The sequence below is a fragment of the Anser anser genome, assembly GCF_964211835.1.
Source record: "Anser anser genome assembly, chromosome: Z".
Lineage (NCBI taxonomy): Eukaryota > Metazoa > Chordata > Aves > Anseriformes > Anatidae > Anser > Anser anser.
In genome coordinates this window covers 46,277,021-46,299,153 of record NC_139723.1, presented here as the reverse complement: position 1 = coordinate 46,299,153, position 22,133 = coordinate 46,277,021, and the positions used below count along the sequence as shown (strand labels likewise).

Sequence of the window (22,133 nt, the reverse complement as noted above, 5' to 3'; positions counted from 1 at the left end):
CTTTGTAACTCATTGAGAAGGAGTTTTCATTATGCAGTCCCAAATTGTGCTTAGTTGTTATAAGGCTGGCTCCATTTACTAACTACTTAATATTTAGCGGCTCAGGACTTTTTTTGCCCTTTCAGCATGTGCTGCCTTGTGAGCTTCTGTATCTATTATTGTACTGAATAAACACATATGTCCAATCTAACAGAAAAAAAAAAAAAGCAGAAAGGGTCTCCTTCAAGTTAGGCAGATGCCTTAGGCAAATGTTTTGGGAACAACTGTTAATCGTCTGAATGAGAAAAAAAAAGTGTGCCTAGATAAAAATGTTCATTATTTGTTGTTCACTGTTTTACTGTTTACTCCATTGAGGGAGTATGAAAAAATATTATAAGCCTTAGACAACCAGCAAAGTATCACATATAACAATTAGTCATACCAGCATTTACTTGATTCACTTAATAAACTAGAAATTATTCATCTAAACTATGTAACAAATATAAATATGTATTACAGTAGGCAAAACAAGCACCTATTTGCAAGTTATTCATTAATTGGTGTTTTTCTAAAATTACAAAAATGCTTCTGAAATAGATTGACAAGTTCTAATTTTACCTTCTTTCTTATATGCTTCTTGTTTCTCTTCTTGAAGTTTTGGTCTCACATTTAAACATCAGGATAACACATGTAAATTTACATCCAGATGTTCCAAAAGTATGCACTAATTCCCTAAACCCGTGTTTTTCAAATCAGTATAACTGTCAGTGCTTATAACCTCTAGAAATCAAGCCTTACATGAATCACATGAACACGACAGAAAAACTGAGCCTTTTTAACTTCATAAGCTTAATGCTGGAATAATTGTGTCTGAATCTAGGTTAGTGTAAAACACATGCTAAATAAAAGCGTTGTTCAACACATTTTGCTAATAGAATTATTCCAAAAAACTTTTCTCTAAAAAGGTTAAGGAAGGTGGATATGCAGACCACATCAGATGGATCAGTCCATGTAAACAGCAAATTATAAGACTGTTTATAAGACAAATTATAAGACAATATTTCCTTTTCTATTTTAGTTATAGGAGAATGCAACCTCAGACATGAAATGAGCATGCAAACTAGCATAGTGAATCACAACTAAAGTGTGGCAAATCTGAAAACTAAATGTAAAACCGAAAAGAATCATCACAAGTATAAAATGTTAGATGTCTTCCTGAAATGCATAAGAGCATGTTAAGTTCTGTCCAGGTAGAAGTGGTTTGTATAATGGGGTTAATATGAGACAACAAGTAATGCTGAAGCCAGTATATTGTAGCACATTCAGAGCAAGGGACTCAAAGGCCAAGTTAAACTTTTATAAAAGTAGTAAGAGACTGTCAGGGAAGTCTGTGTGATGAAGTCAGTTGAGAGGACTTGCAAAGGCACAATATATGAAGGGAATTAAACAACAAAACCAACAAACACACAAACAAGACCTACCAAGCAGTGAAATCAAAGGCTGGCTTTTATGTTCAAAAATAAATAATATTAAGTTAGAAAGAAATAGAAGCTGGAGGCAAAAAAATGTAAGAAATAAGGATGCCAGGTAAGGAAAAAGACTAAGCTATCTATATTTGGATTTGAGAGTCAAGACAAAGAAAATGACTTTTGCTAAGATAATATGTTCAAAGAATGCAGATAGACATTCTAAATATTTGAGGGAAAGTTTCATAGGGACAGAAACAGGGAAATGTAGAGTAACTATAATCTTCTATTTATACAGCAACCTGCATTACAATTGCTGCTAAAGCATTCTTGATTTTTTTTTCCAAATCAGTGTGCCTGTGTACGTGCATACAAGCGTGTGACTGCACAAATCGCTTAAATGCAGAAAGCAGCGGAGCGGAACAGAGCAGCTGTTTAGAACTGCACAGCAACAAGACATGGCACTTTAGGACAGGAAGTAAAGGAGAACACAGCATCCAACTGAAGCTGCAGAAGGGATTTTATGTCAACAGAATGCAATTACCAAAACTGGAGTATTTCCAGGACAATAGAACTAGCATAAGGGGATAATCATTATTGCCTGAAATTGAATATAATAAAGAAATTAGTTAGACAGAGATAACTTGTTCAGAAAAGGGAACAAGATGAGATGGCAAAAGAAATTGGAAAGGGTTGTAAAAGGCATGATCTCCTAACAATGAGAGATTGCAGATATAAACTAGGTCATACTGAATAAAGGATATGAATCAAGCAGTTCTATGGACGTTGAAATGATTTGATCTTTTATACTATAAAGAAGGGTAAGAATTATGGCCCAACCTTTCTCTCCTCACTCATTCCATGAACTATGGATGTATGAGAGAGAAAAACAGCATCTGGCTAATAAAAAAGATCTGATTCTTGCCATAGCCATGAGTAATGCATGGATATGTGATAGTAGACTCAGAGGCAGGATCTCTGCAAAACAACCACAAGCTGTTAAAGTTTGTCATTAGATCTTTAGACAACCCCTGCTCACATCTTGAATTTTTCTGTGTGAATTTCAGGACAAGAAGACACTGGAAAAACAAAAGTTTAAGATTTAGAATTTTACAAGATTAAATGATTGTCTGTTGCTTATCTTTTCAACGGATAAGATAGAGCTATAAAAACTATTAAAACAACAACAACAAAAAAATGAAATGTAGACTTTCTTCATGTATCTCATAAATTTTTTTCAACCACTTTGTCAATGGATAAAATAGGGACTCAATTTCTCAGCTGCTGTAACTGTTCATAGTATCTCCACTGTTAATTTAATTCAATTGAGGGCCCAGATGGGGCATTTAACTATGTGCTTCATTCTGCCTGTGCAGGCAGCATTGTAAATGCACCTTTCAATGGAGTGTGTGATTAGAAAGGATTGATAATACATGCATGGTGTTACCCTACAATGCCAGAGAAAAAATGTCATAAGATTTGCTAAAGTTGATGAGCTGTGATCTTTCAGAGTCATAATAGAAATCACCCTTTCCTGAGATGTTTTGTGTTATTTTGCTTTATGTTTTGATTCTTTGAAATCTTAAGTAACTTTTATGAAAGTGATCATCAGAAGATTAAAAAAAAAAAAAGAGAGAGAGAGAGAGAGAGAGAAAATCAACACAGAGGGCTCTCCATGATGTATTTGACTTAATTAAACATAAATCAGCTTGAGCTCACACAGTGTGGTCATGCTTAACATATCTGAAAGAACTGTTTGAGTAAGTATCTGAAAGGCTTGACAGACGGAAAGCTACGGGCATACTTTACCTGGATTTTAGCGAAAGCTCTTGATACAATGCCATACAGGAATCTAATCCACCAGCTAATCATTAAATTTATTATGAGGTGAGCTACTTGACTGGATTAAGCCCTGGTGTGTGAGTTGATTTGGTTTAGGGTACAAAGACTAGTGGAATTTAGCAAAGAAACAGGCTCACAAGGATGTGGCACTCCGTCTCTTTCCTTGACCCTGTGATGGAGATTAAAGAGAGTGAAGAACATCAAATTAAGATTGAATTTCATCTTTATGCTGGCATGCTATGCTTCTTTCATGGAGTCATGAAAATATTTTCTTGAAATCAAAATTTATGAATTAGTCTTGATTTTTCACAAACCATATATTTGTTGTTTCCAGTAACAAAATTTCCTTGAAAACAGCCTATTTATATTGAAACAGCTGGTACTTCACTACAAAGTAATGTTTTGTTTTCTTTTTTAAACAAACAACAACAAAAAAAACACAATGTGAATAAAAATATATTTATTAAATACTATATTTTTTCTTTGTGATTGCTCTAATTTATTTTTCTGTTACAGTTATACACTTTTCCCAGTGGATCTCTCACAGATCAGGTTTAGCAGGCATAGCTATTGTAGGTGTTATATATGAGTTTTATACATCTGCAGAAAAGCATACATGAAGTTAAATATACTTCCAAAAGTATGTTTCTATTCTTGGAGTGTTTATGGCTTCATTGAACTAGTGAATATTCAAGGCAGGACTTAGTTGTTTTGCAAGTTAATGCAGTCCTTCAAGCTTACTGCTGTGAAGGTGTTAACGGAGATTCATACTGCATTATGCTGCTCTTCATCTTAATTTTAGATGTTTCCAGAGATCACCATATTTCAGTAGGATCCTCATCACTTTCATGTCAATATATTGTCCCCCTCTTAATGATATATGGAGATATAAATGGTAAGCCTATATGTAATCAGCATGAATTTCTGTAGATTTTCCTATGATTCAGTGAACTGTTTCCACTGTCCTTGCTTGTTGGCTAGCTGGTAATGCTGTTGTACTGCACTACTCCTGTGAAGGTTGTACTACTGCTCAGACTTTATTTTGAACAGACACACGATTTTCATTTTCTGCCTGTATAAATCACATCAACCCCTGGCAAAAAACAAAGGAACATGAATGTGGTTAAAGTTTTTTGTTTCATGCATTCATGGTACCTTCCACATTCCTTTGGGTTCAGATTCTGCCCAGTTTGCCTAACCAAAATAGAGCTCATCCATCAGTCTGTGATCACCATTCATTTCCAGTGACCTTCAGTAATTAATTGTGTCATGTAATGTCAGCTCCTGGTGTAATGATAAAAAGAGGTTTCAGAAGTGGTTAATTCTTTAAATTATCAGTACAGTGTTTCTTTTTATATGAAGGAGACATACTCTCTGTCCTTTCTTTTTTAACCCCTGTTTTTAAAAAGGGAAAAAATGGAAGACTTGGTAAATTACAGACTAGTCAGTCTCACCTCTGTGCCTGGCAAGATCATGAAGCAGATCCTCCTGAAAGCTATGCTAAAGCACAAGTAAACAAAGAGGTTACTGGTGACAGGCAACATGGCTTCATCATGCAAGATTGTGCCTGACAAATTTGGTGGCATTCTGCAGTGGGGTTACAGCATTGTTGGATACGGGATGAGCAACTGATGTTACCTACCTGGACTTGTGCAAAGCATTTTTCATGGTCCCTCGTGACATCCTTGTTTTTAAAATGGGGAGAAATTGATTTGACAGAGGGACCATAGAGTGTATAAAGAATTTACTGGGTACTCGCATTCAAAGAGTTGCAGTGACAATGACAAGAAGTGTTCCTCAAGGGTCAGTACTGGGACCGGCACTGTTTAACATCTTTTTCGGTGACATGGACAGTGGGATTGAGTGCGCTCTCAGCAAGTTTGTTGATGACACCTAGCTGTGTGGTGTGGTTGACACGCTGGAGGGAAGGGATGTCATCCAGAGGGACCTGGACAGGCTTGAGAGGTGGGCCTGTGTGAACTGCATGAAGGTCAACAAAGTCAAGTACAAGATCCAAGCAGAAATACAAGCTGGGTGAAGAATGGATTGAGAATAGGCCTGAGGAGAAGGACTTAGTGATGGTTTTGATGAGAAGCTCAACATGAGTCAGCAATGTAGTCTTGTAGCCCAGAAGGCCAACTGCATCCTGGTCTGCATCAAAGGAAGCATGGCCAGCAGGTCAAGGGATGTAATTCTCCCCCTCTACTCTGCTCTCATGAGTCCCACCCGGAGCACTGTGTTCAGCTCTGGGGCCCCCAGCACAAGAAGGGCATGGACCTATTAGAATGATTCCAGAGGAGAGCCACAGAGGTGATCAAGAGGCTGGAACACCTCTCCTATGAAAAGAGGCTGAGGGAGTAGGGATTGTTCAGTGTGGAGAAGAGAAGGCTCTGGGGAGACCTTACAGCATCCTTCCAATACCTAAAGGGGGTCTACAGGAAAGCTGGGGAGGGACTATTAGTCACAGAGTGTAGTGATATGACAAGGGGTAATAGTTGTATGCTGTTAGGGTAGATTTAGATAAGATATTGGGAAGAAATTCTTCACTCTGATGGTGGTCAGGTACGGGAACAGGCTGCCCAGAGAAGCTGTGGATGCCCAGTAGTTGGAAGTCCTCGAGGCCAGGATGAATGAGGCTTTGAGCAACCTGGTCTAGTGGGAGGTGTCCCTGCCCATGGCAGGAGGGTTGGAACCAGGTGATCTTTCCTGTCCGTTCCAACCCAAACCATTCTGTGATTCTATGATTCTGTGATTTTATACATTAGGTGTTTATGGAGGTATAACAAAGAGAAACAGAGAAAGAAAAACAAAAAAAAAAAAGAAAATCAATTATAACGTTTGCATGACATGTTTGAAGATAGGATCAAAAATAAATATCAACTTGGAATCCATTTCTGATCCCCAGCAAATTTCAGGGTGTCATTTGTCTTTAATAACACGACAGAGCTTTTTGCAGTTTGCAGGATGTGGCTATCACTTAAAAATTTTCCTCTCCTAAAATATAGGTGTACTTGAATCCTGCTGACTCCGAAGCACTTGTTTTGTGCTATTGTGTTGCCTTCATATTGATAGGTCAGGAAAGAAAAAGGTAAAGCATGCTAACTCTAACCAAACATCTGTGCCTAATGTCATGTTCTGTAACCTGTTACAGGTGGCCATTGACAGAGCACTGAAGCAATCAGGTATTGCATCTGAGGACACTGTCCTCTGTAAGGTCACCCATGGATCCTGTAGCAGTCATTCTTACATGGTGGGATTTATTCAGTGTTTATGTGCTGTAAGCATAACTCCTGCAGGAGAAACATTTTCTGATATCAGGAGTTGGCAGAAAAAAACTCCTCTCACTCACCTGTAGAATTATTAAACAAGTCCTCAGTCTTACTTATTTATTGCTGACACCCGCAGTTCTCCTTCTTCCTCTTTCTTGACTGGCAAATAGACCTTTCTACAGAACATGAGCCTTGCAATTCTTTTTAGTGTTGGAAGCACATATGTTTTATTCAGTTCTTATATCTTTGCCCAGAGCACAAAGCAAGTCCTTAATAATTTAGTCTTACAGATGACTCAGAATCATCATATCCCAGGCTTACCCTTAAACCAAAGCTATTCATGGTCTGAACTTAGTATTATAGCTTTTAAATTCATAACTTTGGGAGCAGACAGTACTTATAAAAGCACATCGTATATATTTCTGTGCTAAATGTCAAACTATTAAGGTTTATATTTCCTAACTTTTCCAAAGATTAGGGGAAATACAACTTAGTTGCTATACTTCACAGGGCTGAGAAAGCCCAAGAATAGTTTTTGTGATTTCAACCTCTCTGCTGTAGTCTTCCTAATGCTGCAAGAAAATTACTTCAAAGTACTCTTTTGACAGTCATTCTTGGATACACAGCAATTACTGTCGTGCATTTTATGCAATCAACCTATAGCGTTTGGGTGTGTATCCCTACTGTGGGGTCCAGGATTTAGTCTCACAGTTTCATCAGAGAGGATGACTCCTTCGGAGCTGCTCTGCCAGAAATATCTTTGAATAGATAACTCATTCTCTTCTGGTGTAAATCATCAGGTTGGATGTTAGGAAGTAAGGTTGGATGTTAGGAAGTACTTCTTTACCGAAAGGGTTATTAAGCATTGGAACGGGCTGCCCAGGGAGGTGGTGGAGTCACCATCCCTGGAGGTCTTTAAAAGACGTTTAGATGTAGAGCTTAGCGATATGGTTTAGTGGAGTACTTAGTGTTAGGTCGGAGGTTGGACTCGATGATCTTGAGGTCTCTTCCAACCTAGAAATCTGTGATACTGTGATACTGTGATTAACAGTAGCCAATTCTGTAGTCATTAGGGAAATGCATAAAAAACATAGTGCTCAAACCATGCAACTTCATCAAAACTGAGTGACATATCTTTCTGATCCCAGGTAGTGATCTGTTTATGCCCTGGTGCCTGAAGATTATTCTTTTTTTTATCTACCACACATACCTGCAGATATTGCTCTTACCATGTGACCTTCTAATAACATTTAGAAATATTCTGAAGTGTTCACTTTAGTCTCTTTAGATTAATAATAATTAATAGTAATAATTATTAATAATTCATCCATTTGCAAATATTAACAAGCAATGAGTTCTACAGATCAATAATGTGTCTGATTTAAAAGAGGGAGAAATCCTATCTAGTAGCAAGTAGTAAGTTTGGTAGCAAATTTCTGGAGGATTGGAGGTATTGTTTCTGATTTGCTCTTTATCTTGAAAAGTCTTGGGGATGCACTGTAGAAAGATTACAATCACGATTCCTCACCAATGCCTGAATCTTTAGTGAACAGCTGACTTTAGCTTTATATATTCATAACCTGGCAAAATCAATTCTGTTTAATCTTTCTGTTGCATACTAACAAGTTTTCTCAAGGTACCTGATGTGCTTTTGTATCAGTGCAATCTCACAGGAACAAAACTAAATGAATTAAGAAAATCTATTTTAAATTTGAACAAAGGTGGATGTTCATGTTGCATAATAGTGGATGTCTTATGTAAATATAGCTAAAGGAAAGGACAAATGCAAACAGAGATTCCTTTTTTTAAAGGCATCTTCCTCTGCTTGCACAGGTGTGAAAATACCCTATTTAAAGAGAAACAGCTAAGGCTCCTAGTAAGATAGACAGCCTTCATAAAATGTCTCATTAAACTGTGAGAGGATCTAGGCAGGTGCTGGAGTGACTAATTTTGACCATGCACATGACTGATAGGGCTCAGACACCTGGTGCTATAGCAAGCCTGGACTTTTTTGCTTGGTAGATAATGACTGTCCCCTATTTTGTCAGTACAATTTTGCCTACATTCAGGTGAAACAGTCTTCAGAGCATGATGATGTCTTGGTTGACTACCAGAAGTTCTGCTTTGCTCCTGTTGTATAAAAGATTTTGTGTCACAATGTGATGAAAACATTTTGTTTTGAAAGCAAGAAACCATTTGTTAGCTACGTCTTGCACTAGATTTTGGTTCATAGCAGAATGATTTGATTTTGCTTCAGTAGACATCATGAATAACTAGACCTTTTATTCAGATAGAATAAAATCAACAAACCGCAGTAAGGCCACTTTCTCAGCCAGATCAGGATGAAGGACAAAGGAACTCTGAAAGAACAGAACTAAAATCAGGTCTCTCATTCATCTTTGGTAGGGAAACCATCACAGAAATGTCACAGAATGTGGCTTGCTCTCAGCAGGTGATCTAAAGAACAAAACAAGTAAATTTCTTGTACTTATATTATCCTGGTCTAAGCTGATCAGTGGCTTACTTAATATATGTTTATTAAGGTGATGTTATAGATAACCCCCCAATATGGACATACTGCTTTGCTGAGAACATGCTTTGGCCACTATCAAAAATGATTTGCGAGTTGTCTTTGGGTGGTGTTGCCCAGGGTTAATCTTATCTGACATTAGACAAATTGACTGGTAGGATCCTTGCAGAGTTGTCAGCACCTCAACATGATAATCAGGGATGTGAAGTGCTGCCTGTGTTCGTATTCACCCAAGTGCAGAGGTGTGCAGTATGATAACCAAACATTACTCACGCAAATACGCCACGTCACTCAAAGACATTTTTGTTAAAGACTGGCTTGATGAGTAAATGGTAAAGAAATACCATGCAAGAACCATCCTTATTTCTAGGTTGAATGGAAATAATAATAAGAAATTACCTAACTCTTTTTATTAAGCCTTTGCTTATTGATCTCTAAGCAGTTCATAAATTTATTTCCCTTTTATTGTCTCAGTTTCACAGTAATGAAATGCACTATCAGACAAACCTGCTATTGTTTCTAATTCATTGTGCAATTCTCTATAACTGTGTTTACCTTTTAACTATAGGTAAACCAAAACTAGTACCATACTGTCTGAGGGTCTATACATTTATTTTATCATTGCTGTTGTACCCTTAGATTCACTTGCTGCAGCATGACCATTTTCCTGGGTGCCATACAAACACAGAGTTAGAGACTTCTTCTCTCCTAAGAACTGAAGTTTATTAAAAAATGTTTATAAAACAAAACCAGGAATAGTTGGCAGCTGTGCTGTGTCTTCCCCAAGCCAAGATGTTAGACCAAACATCTCCTTTCTTGTGTATAGAAACAAAAGTGTAGTTTGAGAGAACACAATTTTCAATGAGATTAAGATGTATATACGTATTAAAAAAAAAAAAACAGTCAATCAAAATATACGTCGATGTGAAACCAGCAGAAGGCGGAGTGACAAAAAGCCTGATTTTCTTCCTGTGGCCTTTCCAGGAGAAAGAGCCAAACCAAGAGCTTAAATGAATGTCTTTAAGTGAATATGTTTCTATTTGTTAGCATTCATTTTCTTTACAGTTTCTTATAGCAATTTTTTAGAAAACAGTTTATATTTTGAAGAAAGGGTGACATATGCTTGCTATGTGCCAGGTAAGAACTGGAATTAGCATATTTGTTGCTTGTCCCTGGAAACTTGAGATCAAACACTGACTTGGATCAAAAACAAAAGTGGGCTTGGTGGCAAAGTTCTGAGCATGATCTAATAAGGTCATTTCAGGGTAAGGCAACAAAATGCATCACTGTATAAAATTTCATTTGTAAGACCTGATTATTAAAGAAACTGATTACTTTCTTTGACTTTTGGATCTCCTTCAATATGTTGGAAGTGTGGTTTAATTGCCTAATCATAGGTGCAGATATGGTAGGGTATCTTAGTTTAGGATTTGATCCCTGTTCATCACAGCAACAAATGCATTATGCGTGCTGGTAAACATAAGAAGTTGGACCTTGAATACTCTTTTTTGCTGGCATGTCCTAACTTATGCAGATAAAACAGCAAGGGGAATGATACAAAGCACATAAAGCGGCAAGGGGAATGATACAAAGCAGCTGGCTGTTTTTGTTACTCCTGGTTCAGACTGGGGCTGAACTAGGGGTAAAATCTATGGGAAAATCTCTCTGCTAACTGTTATGTGGATGTGTATGCTTGTACATATGTGTGTCTGTGTGTAGTTGAGACCAGAATTATTTAGCAAATGTTGCAAGTTATTATTGTATATTTACTTACACTTATTCATTTTTACTCACACCCAAATGGATGTGCGGGTAACTGGATATGTATGTGCATACAGTCACGTTGTGACACCTAAATGAGATGCAGTGTCAGGGAACATGTAAATGCAGTAATGCAGCTATTCCTAACAATATGTACAAGAGAAAAATCAATGATATATAATAGTAAAAAAATCTAAGGGCAGTGTTCTCTAATACTCAACTATTTCTTTGTCCATTTTTAACAAACTATTAAAACTTTAAAGTATCCAAACATTAAGTATCCAAACACTTAGATTTTAATAAATATGAAACCAAAATGAGAATAACTAATTTTTGACAAATATTAGGAAAGATTTTTGTTTAAAAGAGGGATAGTTTAAATAAACAAATAAAAAGCCTTTCTAGATGGCTTCCAAAACTAGGCTTTCTTTCTTTCTTTCTTTCTTTCTTTTCTTTCTTTCTTTCTTTCTTTCTTTCTTTCTTTCTTTCTTTCTTTCTTTCTTTCTTTCTTTCTTTCTTTCTTTCTTTTCTTTCTTTCTTTCTTTCTTTTCTTTCTTTCTTTCTTTCTTTCTTTTCTTTCTTTCTTTCTTTCTTTCTTTTCTTTCTTTCTTTCTTTCTTTCTTTCCTTCTTTCTTTCTTTCTTTCTTTTTCTTTCTTTCTTTCTTTCTTTCTTTCTTTCTTTCTTTCTTTCTTTCTTTCTTTCTTTCTTTCTTTCTTTCTTTCTTCCTTCCTTCCTTCCTTTCTTTCTTTCTTTTTCTCTTTCTTTCTTCCTTCCTTCCTTCCTTTCTTTCTTTCTTTCTTTTTCTTTCTTTCTTTCTTTTCTTTCTCTCTTTCTCTCTTTCTCTCTCTCTTCCTTCCTTCCTTCCTTCCTTCCTTTCTTCTTCCTCTCTTTCTCTCTTTTTCTTTCTTTCTTTCTCTCTCTCTCTCTTTCTTTCTCTTTCTTTCTTTCTTTCTTTCTTTCTTTCTTTCTTTCTTTCTTTCTTTCTTTCTTTCTTTCTTTCTTTTCTTTCTCTCTTTCTCTCTTCCTTCCTTCCTTCCTTCCTTCCTTCCTTCCTTTCTTCCTTTCTTCCTCTCTTTCTCTCTTTCTCTTTCTTTCTCTCTTTCTCTCTTTCTCTCTTTCTTCCTTTCTTTCTCTCTTTCTCTCTTTCTCTCTTTCTCTCTTTCTTTCTTTCTTTCTCTCTCTCTCTCTCTTTCTTTCTTTCTTTCTTTCTTTCTTTCTTTCTTTCTTTCTTTCTTTCTTTCTTTTTCTTCTGGGAATGTATTTTATCGTCTGTCAGTTTTGCCCTATGATATGTCCTCTTAAATTGGATCTGTAAGCCCTTCATAAAGTTTAATAAATCTTCAGCATTTCACCCTAAGGAAATTATATTAAAAACCTTCAAATGTGAAGTTGGGCCCGCAGACACACAGCACTGGGAATTATATCACCATAATCAGCTTGTAATGAAAGCCTCTGTCGCTGTTCTCTCCCAATCATAATCTGCCTGTCTTTATGAAAAAAGGGGGGTTTGTCTGGGTTCATCTGCAAGCTTTAATTGGAAGATGTCTTCATTTCATTCCAGCCTACTGGGATAATAACTCAGCCCCATGTTTAAACACAGGCCCTTGCCGCTGATATTTTTTCATTTAGTAAAGCATGTCTCTTTAAATGATTTAGCAAATCACCATGAATGCCAAGGCGGGATGATTGGCAGCTCATTGGTGGTGCACCATTTGCATGACATTTGTTCTTCAGCCCAGAAAGCTGCGGCAGGTAAACAAGCAGGCCCTGTACCGACTCCCTGTGAGTCCTTCCCTGTTTATTTTCTCATAATCAAATGACATTTATGGAGAGGCAAATGCAGCTGCACATATATGGAGAAAAAATGCAATCAGGCCAAACATGATGACTTCATTCAGGTGATATTTTGATTAGAGAAAGGACATTTTTATGGCATAGGGTTTCTTGCAAAGAAGTCGGTCAAATTCCATTTTACAATCTCTATTTTTTGAATATAAAGGTTAGATTCAAATAATTGATTGCATTCAATGGCACTGTGAGTGTTTCAATAGAATATATAGAAGTATGGAGTTCTGAAAATTGTAGGGATTCTCTTCTGCATTATTCTGAGTAAAAATATTTTCTAGGGGTAAATCTCTCTTTTTCTACATAAAGCTGTTCCATTGCATCACTGTAGCTTTTTCCTAAAAGAGATTTCAGAAAGGAAGGTTATTTCTGAAGTTAAATATTTTAAACTTATTTCCTAGCATATCATGGTGTCAGGAGACTTGGCAGAGAACAAATTGAAAGATTAAAAAATATATGTAATATACAACATATATATATATATATATTGCATCATATGGTGCTTGTACTACAACTGATAGCATTCTGCTGCTACAGAAGTTTCACTTCTATTTCAAAAGTACTTTGGAAACAGAAATAAAAAATAGCAATTACTGAGCATGGAGAGGAGAGTACTGCGAGCTGGATGCGGCTACCTTAAGTGGCTATGCTTAGTTGCTTAGTTTTTTGGTAAAGAAGTACTTCCTCATCCATTTGCTGAAGGAGGTAGACCTCTGCGTTTGCCAAGTTTTCTGAAGATTTTAAGTGAGAGGAGCCATGGAATTTGATAGAGCCTTCAGTGGCTGTGTAAGAGGAGAAACAGGGTCATAACCATATAGTACCCACACAGCTTGACCCAGAAAAGTTGTGAGTAGAAGGCAGAATTTCTTAGCCACATACCAATTATTTTGAAGCAGTATTTAGGTGTAAAGCTCAGGTGTTTTTAAGTGGTATAGGGAGGGAAAGGGGAAGGGGACTGTAGTGTGTTCTATATTTAAAAGGTTGTTAATTGTTTGAAAACCTACTGACAAATGTCCCAGAAGATGTTGATAGGGCTCAACCTGTTCTGAAAACTTGGCTATAGACTAAGAGAAAAACTTGCTTTGGCAGAAAGGAAAGAAAATATGTTCCATAGAATTGTTTTCATCTTATCTTTCCTCAGAAGAAATTGTTCACATATTTTTGTGCTCACTCTCTACTCTTTTGCACAGACAAACTCTTACAACTCTAAAACAGCATGTAAGTATTGTTATTTCAATATTCAGGGCTGAAGTGACTGTCATTTACTGCAGCAGACTTTAAGTAGGCACTAAATAATCTGTAGACAGCACCCAAAATCAGACTTGCTAATTGGGCTAATAGGCTTTCCTGTATAATTCCTGTGTAGTGGTCCCCATACAGAGCAGGGGACTACTGCTTAGGCACTAGCTTTATTTCCTAGCATCTCAGGCTTATGAGTTTTTATACAGAACAACTGGGTTCAGTGTGAGAAAACACAATATATAGAGTGCAGCCTGAATTGGAAAGGAATCACTAATGTGGCTCAAGAAATTGCTGGACCAGGTAACCAGAAGGAGAGCTGGAATAACAATTGTGCAGAGGTAATTGGCCCTGCAATTGGAGCTGAGGTGAGAGAGAGAATGGGAAATACTGAATCTCTGCTCGGTAGCTGGGAAACTGTGTGAGAAAGAGGGCAGGGATCTACAGAGAAGCAAATGTGACAGCAAAACTGATGAATCGGTGAGTCACTTGGATAGCCTGGCTCTGTCTAATCTAGTGGTGAGATGGCAACTCAGTTGCAGGGTTTGTGAGGGATAAAGGTGCTGAGAATCACTGCTCAAAGGGGATGTGACTTGGGAGACCAACTTCCATTGCTGCCAAAGGAAGACCACTAAATCAGAGAGTGGGGACAGTGAGAAAAAATAATTAGAATTGCCAGTAGTTGCTAGCTATAATGATTTGCAGACAACAGAGGTAGTCTAACAGGCGGAACTCAGGAAGACAGAAAAGCAAGGACCTCCTTACCTGTTCTTCCTTAGTTATGCATTAAAATTAGCTGCCACATTTCCAAATGTTTTACATAATATGTTCTTTCAAAACTCTTGAAGGAGTTGGTGAATCATTAGATTTGGGGGAAAAAAAATAAATAAAAAACAACAACAATAACAAACCCAAAACACACCTCACTCTTGTTTAGGGATCTTTCAAAAAACATAATGCAGCTGTCTATGCTTCCTGTTTTTATCATTCTGATTTTGAATTTTAGGCAGAAAGAAATGCTTTAGCTTGTGTGGCTATTATCAAATTAAGGTATAGGTTGTCTAATTTAATTCTGCTACTTGCTTTACCAGAAGCTTGATGGTGCACGTGATTTTAATTGCTAATACTTTGTTTTTAATTCATTACTCTAAGAAGAATCATGTGAATAGTTGTGAAAAGATATTCATCTGAAATAAGGATAAGAGCCTACAAATTACTTCTGCTTAAGGATATTTTCAAGCTCTGGAAATCTGAAGGCACTTTGCAAAATTAGTAAGTTTAAAGATAAAAATTCCACTCCCGCAGCCTCTTTATGCCACTTCACCCCATACAGGTGACAGGAAAATAATTCCTGGAAAAATGTGTGAATACAAGAAATCTATCTGGCAGTTGTCATGACTTCAGTGCAGGGGTCAGGATACTGGGGAAACTGTTCAGGTTACCCTTTTTATTATTAGCCTTCCAGACTGCAATGAGCAGAAAAGTCTTGTAGAGAGCTGAGTAAGCATCAACTTAGTGTTTGACAAGACTGACAAGACAGTCTCCCTGGAGCTGTTTTACTCATTGTGTGAATCCACTTTGCCTTCTCAGGTCAAACCCTAGAAAACATCAAAAGATCATTATTATCTTTGCTTGCTGTGTGAATGAACGTTTTGTTCTCAAAGATATTTGGAGAATGGCTGCTACTATTTCTCCATTCACATGTGCACAATGTCTGCTGTTTTCTATTTATTATGCATAAAAATAACTTTGCTTGGCCACGGAAAAGAAAAATACCCCTAGCGTAAAGAATATACTCAGCAGAACTAATAAAATACAAGTGAAAATTAAGCCGTGTGCAAGCAACACATAGATTTAATCCTGTTTTTCAGACTAAACAGTAAATAGACATTCAGAAATTATAACTAGAAATTTGGGAGCTAAATGTATGTTGCATAGTAACTGCTGGCAACGATTTGACTGCCTCCTGCAGGAAGAATGCACATCTTGAAACACAGTCAAGATGAAGTGTCTGTGATGTGGGATAGGACTGTCTATGGCATCGTATAGGTTTGGATCAAATTCAAATATTTTCCAAAGATTAGGGATAATTGGATTAGAAGATCAGTTTTCAGTTCTCCTGAGATGATGTCCAGATTTGGTGAAAACTTCTCCAGAGAGGGGGTGGTGAGAAAGGGAGGAGGCCAAAAGTGGAAGGGGAAAGGGATAAAAGAAAAGGAAAAGGAAAAGGAGAAGGGGAAATGGTGAAGTGGGGAGGGGGAAATGAGAATCGTGGAAGGGAAGAGGCTGGGCAAAGGGGAAAATGGGAAAGGGAAAGAGAAGGTGAGGGTGAGTGGAAGGGGGAGAGAGGGAGGGAGGAACAGAGAGAGAGAGGGAGAGAGGTAGGGAGGAAAAGAGGGTACTTGTAAGTTCATGTTCTATTTCCTGTTTCTCTCTAAGGAGAACAGAATTGTCCTCTTCCAGTTTTATGAGGAACAGTAAAAAAAAATATATATATATATATCTTTTTTAATTTTGTTAAATCTTCTGTCTCTCAGAGACATTAAAAACTAGTACTGCAGACTGAATTTTAAAGAAGGTTCATTAAAGAACATGATTCATAAAGAAAAGAAAAAACTTTTTACAATTTAGTACTTCATTTTGAAAATCTCATTGAACTAGGTTTGCTATTGTTTGCAACTGGAATTCTTTTCATTCAAGACACCCATTTTCCCCCCAAATTTATGTATTGGAATAATTTTCAATATTACTTTTTGTTAAAATGTTGTGGACAGAGTTCTGTGTAAGATGATTTCTCTGAAATTTCAATGAATGTAAAAAGGAGAGTACAACATCTCACAACATAAGTGACTGAAAGAATACAAGTATATCTCTACTGTTAGGCTTTATTGTAAAAGATATGAAAATTGGATTTAATAATCACATAGGTATTTCTGTTCTAAATATACGAGATCCCAGTAATCGATTTTCTATTCTCTAAATTTTTATAACGACTACTTTTTCTTCATGAATTTTTGTACTCTATGAGTAATCTCAGCTTCTAGATGTTTTCAGATGAAGAAAATGTGTCTCACTGTTCTCATTTTGTGAAAGCAGTGGAAGACCATGTGCAGAAAGGATAAGGATGGCAATGAAAAAAAAAAATATTAAAAGACTTATTTTTTCTTCTGGAAATACGTTTGAAAAGGAAGAGATTTTATAATGTTATAATGTAGAAATAGTTCCCAAGGTCCAGTTTTAGCTGGAATTCTTTGAATGTTTTAGTCAGCTAAAAATCATGATGAAATAAAAAATATTCATAGTCTGCAAACAATTCATATTCTTTTGATAGAGATGCTAGATGCATTTCAGGCATTCTACAGAGTACAAGGTCATATATCCTTTTTAACTTATCATGGTATAATTTGAACACAAGACAGAGAGTCGAGGAGATTGGCAGTGGCACTGTCTGGTCTGATCTGTTCATAGTAAATAAAGCTGCTCAGGGATGTTCTACTGAAATATTTTTTTAATTGAAAAAAGAATCATCAGACAAAAGATTTATCATTTTTCATGAATTTTTAACCAAACTCTGTCTGAAATGTAAGAAATAGACTTTGGCAGGACAATACTTCAACAGCATACCACAAGATGTCTGGTAGTGACATCATCTAAAATATGGAAAATTCTGGTACCAGTTCCCATATCCTAGACAGGTAGTCTAAGCTGTTTCTTCATCTGAGGCATATTATTCTCTGCTTGTTGTAATGGAGCTATTCCCCTCTCCTAACTAAGCACTGAAAGAAGAAGGGACTTCTGTTTGCTGTCATTTCTTCACCAATAGACTTCACGATCAGTCTTCCTTCCCGTTTTTCTTTGGTCCTGTGGTTACTTATTCATACAGATTAGAACAGTTTCAAGAGAGAAGTCTGAGGACAATTTTTCTCCTTCATATCATAACCCTAATGAAAAGAGGCTCATGTACAGGTCATAAAGCTGAATTTGGGTGGCTGAGGTTGAAGACTTTGGATGGTCCAAGGCAGAGCAGAGCCTGGGATTCAAGTCTTTGTACTCAGCAACATGTTGATGAGTGGATTCACTTTCTCTCATATCTTGAAGGGTGTGAGTTTCACAAGCTGAAGAACAAGAAAATGTTTGAAACATCTAGACTGTAGCAGTTCAAAATATATCAGTGAACTTCCTGGTGATATGTGGTTGACCCTCTACTATTAGAAATCAAGCCTAGTGTGAAATGCAGTGCATAACATTTGCTTAGTCATTTATCTATTTCTTCACTACAGTTTGAGCCACAGTAACCCCATCCATTTTTTCATAGTGATTCGGTATGAATAGTTAGAAAACAATATATGCTGCATTATAGACCCACTCACTTTTATTGCTTGTGTTTGAAACCACTACACAGATGTTATACTCTACTTATGTACAGAGGCAGAATCAAATACAGAAACCTGGTTTGTGTTACCTCCTGACTAAGAAAACTGTGTTAGAACCACATTAAAGTCTCTCTGTCTCCATTTGAATCACTGTAACCATGTTCAGACAGAGAAGATAAAGAGAAACAGGGAAGCACTGTTCATTTCCAGAAATGGAGTGAATAAACAAGTTAATTCAAAACATGGGCAATAAGAAAAAATAATCTGTAACAAACCTCTTTATAGAAAAAGAGAATTTTGGATTCTGGAGTGCTGTGTTCAACTCTGGGGCTCCCAACACAAGAAGGGCATGGACCTATTAGAATGATTCCAGAGGAGAGCCACAGAGGTGATCAAGAGGCTGGAACACCTCTCCTATGAAAAGAGGCTGAGGGAGTAGGGATTGTTCAGTGTGGAGAAGAGAAGGCTCTGGGGAGACCTTACAGCATCCTTCCAATACCTAAAGGGGGTCTACAGGAAAGCTGGGGAGGGACTATTAGTCACAGAGTGTAGTGATATGACAAGCGGTAATAGTTGTATGCTGTTAGGGTAGATTTAGATAAGATATTGGGAAGAAATTCTTCACTCTGATGGTGGTCAGGTATGGGAACAGGCTGCCCAGAGAAGCTGTGGATGCCCAATAGTTGGAAGTGCTCGAGGCCAGGATGAATGAGGCTTTGAGCAACCTGGTCTAGTGGGAGGTGTCCCTGCCAATGGCAGTGGGGTTGGAACTAATGATCTTTCCTGTCCTTTCCAACCCAAACCATTCTACAATTCTATGATTTGCTGACACAGAATCATTAAGTTTGGAAAAGACCTCCAAGATTATCTGGTCCAACCATCACCCTACCACGAATGTCACCCACTAAACCTTGTCCCTAAGCACCATGTCCAATCTGTCCTTAAACACCCCCAGGGACAGCGACTCCATCACCTCCCTGGGCAACCCGTTCCAATGCCTGACTACTTTTTCTGAGAAGAAATGTCTCCTCATTTCCAACCTAAACATCCCCTGGTGCAACCTGAGGCCATTCCTCTATTCCTATTGTTAGTTATCTGTGAGAAGAGGCTGACCTCCAGCTCCACACAACTTCTTTTCAGGTAGCTGTAGAGAGCAATAAGGTCTCCCATGAGCCTCCTCTTCTCCAGACTAAACAGCCTCAGTTCCCTCTGCTACTCCTCATAGGACTTGTGTCCCAGGCCCTTCACCTGCAGTCTACCAAATTTCTTAAGGTCACCAGCATTGATGATTCCCACAGTGCTGGATTTGGCAGCTGTAACTATGCTGTGTTTTTTGAGGGTGTTGTTTCAATACCTGTGCCATATAAGCTAGGATCACAGAATGGTAGAATCATAGAATCATTTAGGTTGGAAAAGACCTCTAAGATCTTAATGTCCAACTGTTACTAGTGTAGCACTGTTGAGTCTGATCTACGTGGGTTCTGGTCTAAATACTGCCCCAGGCAGGGTCTTTGGTGTCCTCATGTCCCCAGCACACAGCAGCATGCATGGGCCCCCACTGGATGTTGCCTGGCCCCAGACATCTAGCTGACCCACTCTGTGATGTGATGATGGGGCTTGTCTCATGTTCTGCCCCTTCATGTTCTGGGCAGGACACAAGGAGATGGAAGCACTGGGAACTCTTGTGCAGATACGGGCAGGAGGGTGCCTGGAAAGGATGGATAAAACAGCTTACCAAGAGACAGAAAGGTAGAGGACATTTAAACACAGAGTAGGGAAGAGAACAGAGGAGAGAAGAATGAAATTTGGGGAGGAATACGGATGTGCTAGTTGTACTGACAGATCATCATTAGGTGATGCTGGATGGTAAAATCACCATTGTAAATACCCATACATTTGCAGCCTCAGTAATAATCTGCTGTTTCATGGTGATTCCTTATTCCCAGAGGCAGCCATAGTGTGAAGCAGCTGGTCAGCAATAACAGCTTATCTTCATAAATAAGCCATCACCACTGATGAAGAGGTTCTCCTACATCCTCACGGCTGATGGATGGGGACAGCTTGCTCCAAGTAGTAATTAGTTACTACCTTGAGCTAGACAACACTAATCCCACCAGCAGAAATTTGTTCCTGATGGTAAGAATCAAAAACTTCTGTCTGAATTTTCCTGGAGTTCAGTGCTTTGTGGGTGCATCCTTCTTCCTTAGCACCCACAAAATCCTCAATAATACACTGATGGTATTGATTTGCCTGGGCTTTCTCTCTGCTTGGCACAGTCATTTAAGTTAACCTGTGCGACTTAGCTGTGAAATGGACTGGAAGCACTCGCACAGTCAGTTACTAGGTAACAGCTGAGAAGAGGCAAGGATCAGCCTCCCAAATAGTTTCCATATGCAAGTCTTCTGGGTAAAAGGTCTGGGCCATTCCCAAGAAAGCTGATTTAAGTCTTGAGGTCTGAGTGTTGGTATACTTCATTGGTGACTGTAATTACCCTGTGCTCAAGCTCCCAGTTATCATTTTAGTTTCAAGAACATTTGCCATGTGGATGCTTGGAGTAGCAAGCCTTATATTTCAGCTCACTGGCATATTGTGGCAATGCTTAAGCATTTGTCCTGAAATTCCCCCTGCCCAGTCCAGTAATTCTTCATGGTTTCAGCATTTTAATTCAATAGTTACAATAGCGCATACCAACTCCACCTCACAGACAAAGCCACTTGCACATGCCTTTTGTACTGTAAGTCCACACACCAGGTCTCTTTCCTTGCAACATTTTTATCCAGATTGCCTTAATGACACAGACCACTGGTTCATACAGCTTTATATATTCCACCTCTGTACAGTGTTAATTTATATTAATGGAGAAAAGGTGTGAGTTCTGTTAAATAAAAATTTGGTTCTGTATGCTCAATTTTTTTACTGTAAAATTTATCTATGCCTAAAGGAAGGAAATGTTTCACCAATTTTCTTGTTTTATAGGAAAATGACATTATGCAACAGAGTTTGTCCTGCAGGACATGAAGAATTTTAAACTGCTGAAGCTGTAATTTCTCTGTGGTGATTCCAGGATGAAACTAAGAGCAGCTGCTCTCATACAGAACTTTGATATTATTTTCTATCGACAGGAGTATAAAGTAAAAAGAAATGATTGAAAAATTATTGAGTAGACAACTCTAATGTTATTGACTCTAATCTAGCAGATGATGTAAAATGGAGTACTAATAAATCAATTTATATATTATGCAAGATGAATTGGAATGATCTGAAATTTACTAGCTGCCCTCTTGTCTTTATTGAAAAAAAAAAAAAAAAGAGAGAGATAAGGTATGGCAGGCTGTGAGATTTTAAATACCTCTGTTTCTATGTAGTTTTTATTATTTCCTCTGTTTTTGCCACAGCAGTGACCCCATGCTACCATGTGTCTTTTCTGGTATATTGTGTTCTGCAGGTGACTCATTTTCCAGCAGGACTGTCAGTAACTACTGCTACTAAAGTAGTTACATTAATTTCCAGTGTACTTTATGTCTACTGAAGGACAGGAAAATGATATCTCTACTACCCTCTTCATCTTCCAGTGTGACACTCTACTTCCATTTTGTTTTTGCCCACAGAATATGTGAAAACTTGCTTATTCTTGCTGGAGTAATTACAGGATGGTTTGATTATCCAAGGTACCAAAGGTACAGGGTAGGAACAGGAACCACCCTTCAGTTCTCTGGCATAAGGTGGTGCTGCATAGGGTGATGTGTGACACACTTTCCAAAGGAGTGTGCTGGTGAACTCCTAAATCTTCTGCTGTTTCTCAGTGTTATTTTCCAGCCTGCCAGTGCT

The 22,133-nt window shown here is 37.8% G+C and overlaps 1 long non-coding RNA gene across 1 annotated transcript in view; it reads left to right on the top strand.

Annotated features, from left to right (window-relative positions):
- LOC310889449 overlaps positions 1 to 21,689 on the top strand; it is a 34,023-nt gene extending 12,334 nt beyond the window's left edge. The window contains exons 3-4 of the long non-coding RNA XR_014576570.1: positions 20,252 to 20,441; positions 21,282 to 21,689. This is a non-coding gene — a long non-coding RNA (uncharacterized lncRNA). The remainder of the gene's footprint in view (positions 1 to 20,251; positions 20,442 to 21,281) is intronic.
- Positions 21,690 to 22,133: the final 444 nt, after the last annotated feature.